This window comes from Sturnus vulgaris, chromosome 3 (genome assembly GCF_052056855.1).
Source record: "Sturnus vulgaris isolate bStuVul1 chromosome 3, bStuVul1.hap1, whole genome shotgun sequence".
NCBI lineage: Eukaryota > Metazoa > Chordata > Aves > Passeriformes > Sturnidae > Sturnus > Sturnus vulgaris.
Window position 1 is genome coordinate 109,244,292 of NC_142245.1, and position 13,263 is coordinate 109,257,554.

At 43.7% G+C, this 13,263-nt stretch overlaps 1 protein-coding gene across 2 annotated transcripts in view; it reads left to right on the top strand.

Moving 5' to 3' along the window:
* Window positions 1–6,652: 6,652 nt before the first annotated feature.
* Window positions 6,653–13,263, top strand: part of ADGRF5 (adhesion G protein-coupled receptor F5) — a 41,495-nt gene continuing 34,884 nt past the window's right edge. For both annotated transcript variants that reach the window (XM_014872945.2, XM_088162501.1), the window contains exon 1: window positions 6,653–7,091. The gene's annotated coding sequence lies outside the window, so the exon portion shown is untranslated. The remainder of the gene's footprint in view (window positions 7,092–13,263) is intronic.

The window sequence follows — 13,263 nt, forward strand, 5'->3', positions numbered from 1 at the left end:
CACTCTATGAAGAAAATAAACTTTACCCTTCCTTATTGCTCTTACACGGCAGAGTTTCCTCATTTCATAGGGCTTTAAGCAAACAAGGAAATCTGTTAGAAGATGAGAATTCAGGTGAACTGCCTCTTCACCTCCAGTACGCAGATAAAAATCTGCTTAAATGCTCCTCCAGTGGAGCCAGGGTGCCTTTATGTGCTGCTCTGGCTCCGGGCTCATTGCTGTGCCCCATATTCTGGTTGCTGGCCTGGGTGTCTCTCTCCAGAGTCCTTAGGGTGCAGGAGCATTTGGGACTCTTCAGCAATCTCCACCTGCTTAGCCTAGAACTGTAAAAAGAAAAAGTTGTTTTATGAACCATAGAGGTAAGGAATTTTCCCCCAGCTTTCTATCCAACACCTTCTACTGCAAATTTCCTATAATACTCACCATAGCAAGTCAAGCCTCCTCACCTTCCCTAGACTCTGCTCTAGTTTTTCTGTGTCCTCTCTAAGGCTCTGTTCCCAATTCTTTCTTGCATTTCCAACAGACCTATTTCCCAATGGTGCCTCCAATTCATTTCTGTACTTTCCATTCCTTCCTAACACCATCACTCAAACCCCATGACTCCTGCCTGGCTCTGTCTGGCTGCTGGCCTGACAACTGTCTTCACCTTGTACTTGTCAACCACTTTGCTGTGTTTGACTATCTGGACAGCTTTACAGACTGCTAAGCAGCCAAATGAAACGTATTTGTCCTTAGGTATTTGTTCTTTAGCCCCTCCCTGAGAAGAAGCATGCAGGTATTTATTAACTTTGAGATTACAAGAATTGGAATATGTCTGTGTGGTGGTCCATCCCCCACTCCCTCTTGGAGTTCATCATGGTCTCAGAAATGCTCATTAAAAATCGGCCTTGATGAACAGCCCCTGGGCTGAGCTCCTCTGAGCTCGTCTGAAACACTGTTTGCTCTCAGGAGCTTGTGCTGACTAAGGAGCCCTCTGGGAACTTATTTTTCTTACCTGAATAACCACCCAGGTGGAACATTTTTGATTTTGAACTTTCAAAGAAAGTTACCGACCTGAATTGCGGCCAAGATGGAAAACTACTGTGACCAAAACCAGCTCTGTTGTGACTCTCTGAACAGTGTCCAAAGTGAGACCCTCTGAGCTCTCCAGACTGCAGCGGGCTGAGATCAGCACTTCCCTCTGAGTGGGGCCTCTCTGAGCCACACAACTCCCAGGCTGGATATACCTGGGGGACCACAGCTGAGTGACAGTGACAGATCCTGAGCTGAGATCCTCACTCCTTGAGATTCAACCCTTCACCCGTTGAGCAGGTGCAAAGGCATCTGGAATCAGTATTTCCCTGAATTCAGGGAGTTTTCACAGGTATCCTTGTACTCCCTCCTTTAGGTCTGTGTATTTGAGAGTGTGAATATGCAAACACTATGAATGTTGCTCTTTCAGATGTTTAAGCACTGCAGATTTGTACATACGTTAGGCCTATAAGTGAGTTACTGTTGTGTCTGTAGGAAATTCTATTTGAATATTTTGTTAAATTTTTTAAACTGAACTATAGACTAGGTGCTGCTAAATTTCAGTGTTGCTAAACCTTTTAGGCCTAAACTGTTGGTCAAGTCTGGGGCTTAGTTTAGAAAGGGGATCTACTCTGAACTTTGTGACTCAATGGGAAGGTCTTCCCTTAGTCCTTTATATCCTTACCCTTTTCCCCCACACAGATTCTCCATCAGCCTCCATATAGATAATTTTGGGATTAATTTCAGGTTTAGGTTGATTGATTTTTGGTTTTAGTTTGCTTTTTCTCTGTGTGTTTTAACTGTCCAGTTAAGTAGGACAGTGAACCTTGCCAATAAACTTTGTTGCACTTTTACTGTTTTATTAAAACTGCTTTTGCCAATACCTTTGGTGGTGATTCTTTAACAGACCTTAAAACACTCATTTGCCACACTCTGCCCTCCAGAGAAACTGTGAGATCAGCCTAAAAATGTTATAGAAGAAATTAAGAAATTAAGAAATGTCACAATACACAAAGCTAAAAATCAGTTTTCCTCTCCCAATACATGAGATTGTCTCTTATGAGTGCAAAGGATGTGTGGCCAAGGGATCTTTGTGGCATTGCTGTCTTCTTTTTGACAGCAGAAAGAGTGCTTCTTGTCCCAGAGCAAGGAGGGACAGCAAAGAAGAATTTGATTTAATGAAAAGGTAGGTCTAGGTCCTGGACTTATGTGTCAGAAGGAACATGTGATGATCACAACATGTCTGCAAAGGAGAAAAAAGATCAGATTCACACAAAATAAATGCCTTTCATATGGAATTGTACCAAATGCAAAGGTTTCTGTATAGCCAGAGGTTTGTGCTTTGCTTAGACATTTTCTGTGCAAAAGAATTATTGCCTTGATGAATCAATGGACTATTTATTTTTATACATATGGATTCTCTGCAAGCTGGAATTCATAAATCCTTTCTGAATCTGCCATTCTTTGTGCTCAATTACCTCTAGTCATCCGTGTGCCTCCAAAGCTCCCATGGACATTTGGTGTGGTGGACATTTGGGGCAGAGGGGTGACTGGAAAGCAGCTGTATGACCAGAATGCTCTTAACCAACACGATCCACAAAGATGTTCTGACTGAGTCAAAGAGTCTCTTTTCACTGGAAAGGATATGAAAATCTAAATATATACACAATGCCCTGATGTGGACTTCAGTTAGTGTGATGGAATCAGATGTGGCTGCACAGCCTGTGTTCTTTCATCTTGGAGTCTCTCACAGATACCCACTTCCTTCTTCTTCACCTTCTAAGCTTGGAAAACACTTTGGGGACCTGCCCAAGGTATTGTACCTAAATCTCATAGATTACATTTGCTGTCAGAGCAAGGATTTTAAAGGTATGTTTTCCTAGCCAAGTTTACTTTCCCAACACTTACCTATGCAAGGCTTCCTCTCTCCTGTAAATAAATCAGTACTGGGTAAATTGAGTATTGAGTGAAAGGACGTGAGAACACAAGGAAAGACAGTATACACATAATCTATCTCCCCAGTTTTGTCCCTGTCATGGAGACAAGATGAGAAGAAGAGTTCCTGGAACTCCCTCCCTATACCCTCCCACCCTTTGCCCCAGGAGAGGAGCACCCTTTTTTTGAATGACAGTCAATCACATGAACTTCCCCACCATGTTGGACTATGGCCACATCCATCAGACTCCAAAAGGGAGGTCTTGGCCCTGAAAGCAATCCCAGATAAGTTCTTCATGTGTGTGAGATGCTCCCATACCAAAGTCTGTGCATCACTGAAGCTTAACACTTCAAGGGATTCCCTGCCTGAATCCTGCAGGTTCTGCTTGCCTCCAGCACCAGGAGATACCCTCTACCCTCCATCTCCATGGGTTCTGTCCATCTCACTGGTGGCACCTTCTGGATGATGACAACATTCTTCCACCTCCTTCTGCTGATGTCTGCTCTTGCACCCATCATGTCTAGCCTGAGCATTGTCCCTTTGACATGTCAGGACCAGGACCATTCCTTGTGAACACATCCTGTCCCATCTGTGTATTTTCAGCTACTACTTGCCCCATTCTCTTGGAGCTTGGGGTCTGTATACCTTCAACACAAAGGTACCCTCCTGACAGCTGGGTTTCTCTGTGTTGTTACTATTAATTCCATTAATTACTTTTATGAGCAGATAATTATAAGTGGAAATGCCACAGCACATTACATTTTATGGAGTCTTGAAGCCCCATGTTATGTAGGATACAGCTTTGCAGAGCTCTCCACACCCAAGCCTCTAGGGTGATGATCACTTCTGCTTGGTAGTGCACCATTAAAAAAAACAATTCCTTCATTGTCCATTGTCAGATGAAACGATGGGAAAACAGGCCATTGCCTGCACCCATCCATTTTAAACAGGGCCCAGCTAACCCAGAGGAAGCTGCTTGAAGTTTCAGAAAGGGATGGGTGGGTTGTGCTTTGTGGGAAGGGACTCAGAACTCCCTGGAGGAATTACCGCATGTATTCTGCTAGGGAAATCCAACAATCGCACGAGCACAAAGGCTACCAGTAACAGGCGTTTTCCACTTCCTTGATTGGCTTTCACAGAAGCTCAATGAGTTCTCCATCATTCTCCACAAGTCCCTGCTTTGGCCTGGGTCTGTGCACTGGGATTTCCGATCAGCTACGAAGGCCCTTGGTTGCCTATTGTCAATAACTGCTTTTAGCAGATGAAGCTTTACATAACCTCAGACAAAACATGTTGTTAAAACCACAGACCACTGAGGCAGCCAGAGCCCTAATTTAATAATAAAAGAACTCAGTAAGTCTAAAGGCTGAAAGAGTAGGTCCTTTATTAAGGATGTCAGGTAGTTGTATCTCTATCTTAGCCAAAAAATGAAGAAAAATTAAGGAAAGCAGCCAGCTTTCATACAAAGATGACAAGTATTAGTGAATCACATGGAGGTTTATATGCATAATTGATTGCTGGGATTATGAAAAATATGGATCTTTGCTTTAAATTAAATTTCTCAGCTTCAGTTTCCCACATATTCTTTGTCTGTGCTTTTTTTTTTCCCCCTAGAAGATAAAATATCCATTTATCTTCTTGGCCATTTACAACTAGATGGTTACATTACATATTATTGTAGTGATCATCCTGCTATGATGAAATTCATACAAGCGTGGTAATTAGCCTAAAAAAATCCTCATTATAAACCCAAATCACTTCAACCTAAAAGAAACCCATAAAGATGAGTGATGGCAGTGTACAACTGAAGTACTCTGAATACCCAAATTGGTTGTTCTGTCACTGCAATGAATTCCTGGTGCTTCAGGAAAAAAAGTCATCTTCAGAGACGTTATTTACGAACATAAGTAGTCTCAGTTGACCACTGGCTGCAGGGAGACAGTGCAGGGCATGTTGCTCCTTTTGGTGTGAGACTATGCAGCCTTCAGCACTAGAGTCAGTTCTAAATATATTCCTCAGGTCAGATGTATAATGAGACATTTCATTACTTCCTTCCTTCTCAGCACTTTACAGCAAAATGAGTCAGGATTTGCTCCCCCTGGTATGAGCAAAGGTAAATTCTTTGCTATCTGCCAGGATCACGAGGACAATTGAAATCAATTGAAATATCCCTTTATTGTCCACGTGCACATTAGAGCATTGCTAGCCATGACATTCCTTGATGACAGGACAAGTTTGTGATAAAGTAAAATACCTGCTTTCTTCTTTCTAGTGACCCATGGTAAGAATGATTTCCATTGATATAGGTAGTGCAATGCCCAGATACTGAGGTTGCTGTTAAATAGAAGGAAATATAGATCACACTCATTAATCAAAAGCGCATAAAGATGGGGTGTGTTGCCCAGGCTTCCTCTCTCTCTCTTTCTCTCCTCTGTTGCTAGAAAAAGTATATGTCAGTGAGCATGTGGGTGAGGTGTATTCAGCAGTGAAATGTCCAAATGTCCATTCTTGATTTTGCAGTATGACCTGGATCAGGTGGAGTAACTTAAAAGTGATCCTGAGTGGAGACACCAGGTTGCTAAAATAAATCCTTGCTGTGTGCAGAAAGAAGGGTGCTATTATATGTAGAATCTGGAGTTCTGGGTGCAATTTTCCATCTTAAGACACCCTCAGAAATATGGTCCACACACACCCCAGTCAGACCCTGAAACACAGAGGGACAAGCTGTTCTCAGCTACTTGTACAGTCAAGAGGAAGAAGCTGATACCTCTCATCAGAGATGAGAGATGCCATGGGCCATCTGATGGGTTGATGTTGGGCCATGGGACTGCAGTTACCTTGCAAGAACATCAGAGATGATGCAAAGCCAGGAGAGACAACAACGAAGAACACATCTTCCAGGAAAGTGGTGGAGGGACTTAAAAGATATGGATGTGGTGCTTAGGTACATGGTTTAGCACTGGACTTGGCAGCATTAATGGTTGGACTCCATGATCTTAGAGGTCTTGTCCAACCAAAACCCTTTTATGATTCTGTGATTCTAAGGAAGCCATTAGAGTGTCCTTCATTAATCAGCATAACCAGGACTGAACTGTGGGGCACCTTCACCATCTCCCAGGGGTGCAGTCATTTGGCTAATGCTTGAAAAATCCACTCTAAGAGCCCCAGCTGGAGGCAAAAGGACCTGCACAGCACAATTTATGGGCTGCTCCAGGAAAAGTTGTTCTTCTTGATGCATGAGCCTGCTCAGATTTCTTCTGCACCTTGACAAGGAGCCCTTGTGGCACAGCTGTATTGCTGGGGTGCTGCTGAACACAAGCTCCATATGGAATGGCTCTCCATTATTACTTTGCAGAATATCTCAGCACCTCTTGGAATGAAAGGCACCATAGCTGAAAGTCTGAGGAGCAGCTGTAGGGTGCAGATTATTCTGCATAGTGAAAATTGAGACTCTCAGAACAGTTTACCCTGGGTTAAAAAAAAAACAAAAAAAAAAGTAATTTCTTTTACTTCCACACCCCTGGTGACCAAGAAAGTGTTCTGATCATCTTGAAATCACACTCCCCAGAAGCTCTGTTAGCACCCCCGCCCAAGTGTCCCTTACATCCACTTTCCCCCCCAACAGCAGGAAATCACTTAGAAAATATTTCCAGGTTCCTTCCTGGCCAGAGGTCACCTCCGTGTTTCAGAGCAGCAGGAATCACCATGTTCTCTGACACAACAAACGGAGAAGGAAGACCTGTCCTGCCCCTCCAGCTTTCAAGCTTGTGCTTTTTAGCTGCAACTCCACCCTGCACTGGTGGAGAAGGGATCAGTTCCCACTGATCGCAGGAAAGGGAGGTCACGGGGTTTGCTTGATTAAATCACCACAAGCCAAAAGGTTCTTTCTCTCACTCACTGAGAATTGCTTGCAGGCTGTTTAATTTGTTCCTAAAGAAAAGCAAAACAAAAAAAAAGCAAACCCCAAGCCCAAGAAGAAACAGCACACAGGGAAAAGCAGGTGTGTCTCAAGATCTGGGAAAACAGGGAAAACAAAGGGCAGAACTGAGACAGGAGGTGACACTTGGACGGGAAGTTTCCATCCCAGCACAAGAGGACAAGTTTGGAAGAGACTCGGACAGGACCAGCACTTTTTGCCCGACAGGTATGGATGCTGTGTGTGAAATGTGGTATTGCTTTAACACTTTGGGGCAGGCAGGGTGGCTTGAAGGAATTTTTGGGTCTGGATTCTGGCAGTGTGGTGCAAGCTTTGAATCACCAGTAAACTTGCCACAGGTTTCTGCCCGGGAACTGCAATCGGCACAGGTTTCTTTTTGTGGTGATTAGCTGGGAGTTTTTTGTGGGATGCTTTTGGCTGCTCAGTGTGTGAATTAAGCCATTCAAGCTCCTGACAAAGTGCTACTGCCTGTTCACTTGGCTAGTGAATGCCAATAGAAGTTATGATTGCTTTAGTTTAAGCTTGGGGTTACAGAGGTAAAGAGGGACATACACGGAAATGCTGTGCTAATCCTCATTGCATTTATTACCTCCTAAGTTGTGCTGCGGAGTTTCAGAGAAAAAAAGTCAACTGCAACAGCATTTAGATTTTTTCCACTTTGTTTTGTATTTACGGTTGTTGGAATTTGCAACACAGATGCAGGCACTGTATTTTGTTAGCTGTATAGAACGGTGGGTTTGTTTCTTTTAAGAGCAATCTCCTTTCAGTTTCATATTAGGTAAAACTTTCTGACAGGGGAGAGGGACTTGGGGCACCCATGGCCACAGGCTGAGAAACTGCTGTATAATGCCTTTGAACATCACATTTATCTTGTTTCCATTCTTTTCTATCTGTGTTTTCAGCTGCTTAAATGAAAGAAAATTTTATGGTGTTGTGCTGGAGTGCTGCTGCCAGTGTTCAGTGTCAGGCGGGATACAGGGAAGCTTTCTGATGCTTTCACTTCCATTGATGTCTATATCCCCAAAAGTTCTGCTCCACTTCCAAACATCTCTGGTGCAGTATGCATTTGGCTTAAGTGGTCATGATTCAGAAAAAAAGCAGCTCTCTGGTGTGACCCTGTACAACCTCATTTCTCTCTCCCCATCATGGGAAAGTGATGCTCACCTACGTGCATGAGGAGCTTTTGGATTTGGGGGAGAAAGGTGTTACTGTTTGAGTGCTGTAACTCACACATTCAGTGAGAGTTTTAGGAAGCAATGAGCTTGTGACAAGCAAGGGAATAGCAAGGCAAAGGATGTTATGAATTTGAAAGCCTGAGGCTCCATTTCTCCTGCTTCCATCACTTGCTGTTGCATGATGAAAATGATATTTCGCAAACCATAGACTTTCCTCTCACCCAGAAAATTCCTTATCTATTTCTGTCATTTAACCTGTCCAGTAATGTCTGGCAACATTACAGAATGAAGTGATATTTAAAGAAATTTAGGGGCAAATCTTTAGCACCTGGGTGGCAGTGACACTTAAATCAGTGATGGGCCAGCCAGCTCAGCAGGAACCTGCTGTGACTATTTGGCATCTGTCACTATTTAACTTCCCTAAATTCGTCTGAGTTTGCCTCCGGTGATCCAGGTTTAAAAAACAAACAAAGAGAACATGCGTAGGCACTGGGAAGATATCTTTGTCCTGATCTTCTTGGTTATTTTTATTTTTTTAACACCTTTTAGGCAGGCTTAATAAAGCAGGTCTCCAACCTCTGAATTCTAGACGTGGGAAATTCCTCAAACTAGGCAGAGCTTCCTCTCATTGTTATAACACAAAAGACCAGTGCAGCCTTTACTAGAGTTCCTTTTTTTAACCCATTCATCTTGACCAAGAAACCTACCTGCTCAGGGCTGTGATTCAGTTTGTCAGAAGATAGCAGACAAGCATGGAAGTGAATTACATCATCCATGAGGACATCATTATTTTGGGGTTCTATTGTGCTTGAAACTGAAATGGTTTGCTGCTGGAATTAATCTCAATCTTGTGCAAGAATCATGGCTTTTTAACATCAAATGGGATGAATCTAAAGTAAAACCAAACTCCTTGCATAAAACCATTTCCAGTTTTCCATGAAATAGTTTCTTAGGACTGTGATCTTCAAAAGGGATTCAATTGACGTTCATGAGCAAATCCACCCCAGCTGCATGTTTATACAGAGTTTATTTCTCCAATGATCCTGCATGGGGGCAGTTACCACCCATGGGTTAATCTGATCCTGCACCTGCCCTGCTGGTAAGGAGCAGCAGCTTGTCCCCCTTATCTGTGCTGGGCAGCATCCTGAGAGGACTGAGCCAGCACTGGGTGAGGGCAAGAACTGTGGGGCTGTGATAGTGGCCCTGAACTGGTTGTATTAAGAATGTGAATGAGATGGAATGCACGAGGTGGGCGTGCAGGAACAGGTAAAATTGGAAAGAGTTAGCAAAAGATTTGCAATGGCTTGTTTCTCTCTGATGGACAAATGATCGATTCCTCATTTGTTTGGTTGGGGGTTTTTTTAGAAAATATGAGCTCCTGCAGAACAGATAATTCACTGTAGCAGGTTGTCTAGTAATTACACTGCTATATTTGCATGTTATAATGCTGCATCAGTGGACTTTGTTAAGAAGTTTTTGACTACATTTGCAGCCTATTCCAAGGGCTTATCTGCTGTTGATGGTGGACTGGAAGAAGTTTCCCTCTCACAGCCATCCCATGACATGACATGAATGTTGTAGCCTTAATCCATCATGTCTACACACAGTTTATATGTTTTCTACAAACTTCAGTTTATTCCTGTGGAAGCCTGAAATGAATTCTGCCCCAAAACCCTCTCCTCTCCACCATAATTCCCATTTGAGCAATCCAAACAAGATGGGTGTGCTGGAATTGAATTCACTTTCCTCATAAAGTTCTTTCTTTCGGATTTGTGGCTGAAACAGTGTTGATACCATACCAATGTTTGGGCTATTGCTGAACAGTGATTGCAAAGCATCAAGGTTTTCCCTTTCTTCCCACTGACTCTGTAGTGAGTGGAATGAGGGTTGGGAGGGATTACAACAAGGAAATCTGACTTGAATTCACAAAAAGGATGTTTCAAACCATATAATAGCATGTTTAGCAACAAAAAAATAGTGGTGCAATTTAGGGTTGTCTTTCAAACCAGCCATTGCTTGGACATTTTTCTGAATATACATCTGCTTGTGGGAGGTAGTGAAGGATTGCCTTCACATTACCTTTTTTTTTTTCCTTTCCTCTTTATTTCCCTATTAACCTTTATTTGTCTCAATCTGCTAAGTTTTTTGCACTTTTTCTCATCCTATTCTCTCCTCCATCCCTCTGACATATGGGCAGTAAGTGAGTGGCTGTGTGGGTGGTCAGCTTCAGACCAGGGTCAGTCCACGACAACATGGGATCTAGCACACCCTTCAGACACCTTCCAATGGAACACTTTTGAATAAACAGAAGTTTTTTCCCAGCCCTAGAAAAAACCCTTTAAACTCCCTTGTGTCGTCTCTATTGACTGATTTACACAATGTAATACTTGTTTCAGGAAGACCTCAAAGTTCATCTAATATCCTACTCCTGGCATTGAATTCCTTCATTCTGGATGAAAAGGGAGCCACATCTCATTTGCCTTCTAGGTGCTTCCAGAAGTCTTGCTTTATCAGATCATTAGTGCAATCACTGATGGGTTTTTCCTGCCCCAGGGTCTCTCTAAGCACTCTGTGAAGCAGAAACAGCACATATCTTCCTTGTTTGGCAGCAGAGAACTGAGGCACACAGATAGCCAGGGTCTGCTTACAAGGTTGGCTGTTGCCAACTCAGAGTCTGCTTAAACTCACCTCAACAGGATGGAGAATGCTGTGGCAGCCAGGTTTGAGGGTGCTTGTGAGCAGCAGAGCTGTATGCATGCCCTATTTAAATCTTAATATGAAATATTAATTTCCAAATGCCTTCCCTCAAAACATAATAGAGCTGTGATCGAGTATGTAATTTACTGTCCTCGGAAATTCCTCAAAACGACAGAGCTTCCCCCAATTGTTCCTGCACAGAGGAAAAGCTCTACTAGAGTTCCTGCTTCAGCTCAGCCCTTGAGCACAGGCTTGGCCCTCCATGACCATTAGGCTGAGTGTGTGAAAGCCATCTTCATTCCAAAGATGTCCCTACGTGCCTTATGACAGGCTATTCACAGAATGCCCCTTCCTCCTGAAATTGTTTTACTGAGCATCCCTGGGAGAGAAATTCTTTAAATCCCTGCACATTGTCCTTAAAATTTGTGTTGGCTGATCCTGGGCCTGAGATTCCGGATAGAGACTGTGCATGCCTCAAGTGTCTCTGGCAATAGAACAGGACTGATGGCACTTCCTTCCTTCCTTCCTCTTGTTATCCATCCTGGTTCAAGTCTATGGCTTAAAAGGTTCAACTGCTGTTCATAAACACTGTCCCTTATTGCAGTTAGGAAACACAGCATGTAAAATCATAGAATCACAGCATTCTTTGGGTTGGAAAGGATGCTAAAGATCATCTCATTCCAATCCCGTCCCATGGGCAGGGGCACCTTCCACTGTCCCAGGTTGCTCCAAGCCTCATCCAGCCTGGCCTTGGACACAGCCAGGAATGGTGCAGCCACAGCTTCTCTGGGCAACCTGTGCCAGGGCCCCACCACCCTCACAGGGAAGAATTTCTTCCTAATAATTAACCTAAACCTGTCCTCTGTTAGTTTAAAGCCATCCCCCCCTTGCCCTGTCACTCCAGCCCTTGTGGAGGCCCTTTAGGCACTGGAAGGAGCTCTAAGGCCTCCCTGGAGCCTTCTCTTCTTGAGGCTGAGCAGCACCAGATCTCTCAGCCTGTCCTTACAGGGGAGATACTTTGTGTTATTATTGAAAATCTGCTTTAAAAGCTGCTTGCCCTTTTCCTAAATGCCTTGTTTCTGGACAGCCTTGCAATGGTTGTTCCAGCATCATAGCACCAAACTTGGCAAGTGCTGGATCCATCTGACAGCACTTAATGGAAGCTTCCCTTGTCCCTAATGGAAGTGCAGGTGCTTTTGAGGGTGTTGAAGCAGAAGAGGTGAAGTGAGGCCTAGATTGCTTGTAGAGGCAGCAGAGAGAAACACAAAGGCCTCTGAAAATTCTTCTTTGGTGGGAGATACCACCAAAGCTCAGCCCCAGCTTCATCCCATTGAGCTGGGGATGGGAGAGCTGGAAGGGAGTGAGAGAACCTTCCCGTACTTGAAATGTGTTTTATTTTAGGCCATGCTGAATTAGCAGAAGCAGTGTCACAGCACCAGGGCAGGGTGTGGTAACCCTGGGACCGTCAGTCAGGACACGGCTCCCCTCCATGGGCCTGAACTCTCCTTTTTCCCTAAACAAGGAGCCCGGGCTGTGCTGCTGGCTGGGAACAGCCCCTGGCCCACACTGTTCTCTGAAGGATTCCTGTGAGTCCTGGCATTAGCATTGTCTGAGACAGGGAACATGGTGACTATGGACTAGGCCTCCTAAAACAAGGCAAAGAGACATCAGCTCATTTACTCAGGTCTTACATCTCATGGCAGGTGTTTCTTTAAGCTCTCCAAAGGCACCCTGTGGCTGGAGAAATGCCATTCCTTGGTGTTGTATCTCATGAGCAAACCTGCCATCAGGTGTAACTTGTCTTTGCATTGCTGTGTTTTTATGCCATGTGAACCCAGCAAGCACCACAGGGATTCACAAGTCTGGATCATCCCTGGTCTCAGTCTGAGGATAAGCATGTCTAAAGTTTACTATTCCTTAAAGTCTTCTGAACACTAGTAAAACAGACTAGTCCCATCTGTGTTGATGATACTGTGGCTTGATCTCATACCTGATGCCAATGATGAAGGTATAACAGTTCTGATAATTTTGAAAATATTATAGACAGGCGCAGCCTTCCAAGAAGTTCAATAGTAGCACTATTTTAGCCTTTCTGAGTTCTCCTGTGCTCTGGAAGATAGATCAGTACAAAAATAGTAAGGCTGGAAGTCGAATCAGTGGAACAAAATAGAAACAATTATTTTTTTCTCTCGGGCTTTATTATTAGAGAAGTCAATTAAGAGATATGGACAACAGAGACCTGCCTTCAGTGGTTTGAGGGATTTCCCTCCATTTATATGATTCTGTGCACAAAAGGTGGATGCTATTTTGTACTTCCATATTTTGTTGCTAGGTGTGACAAGCCAGGCCCTCAGACAGGAAACCCCTCTGTCCAGAGCAGGATTGTACAAACTCCAAAAGTCTGACACCTACACAGCTTACAGGAGCTTCCTACATGGCCAGCTGCAGTAATAACAGGAAAAAAATCAAGAGGTTAATAAAAAGAAACGAGCAGGAAGCATGCAGTC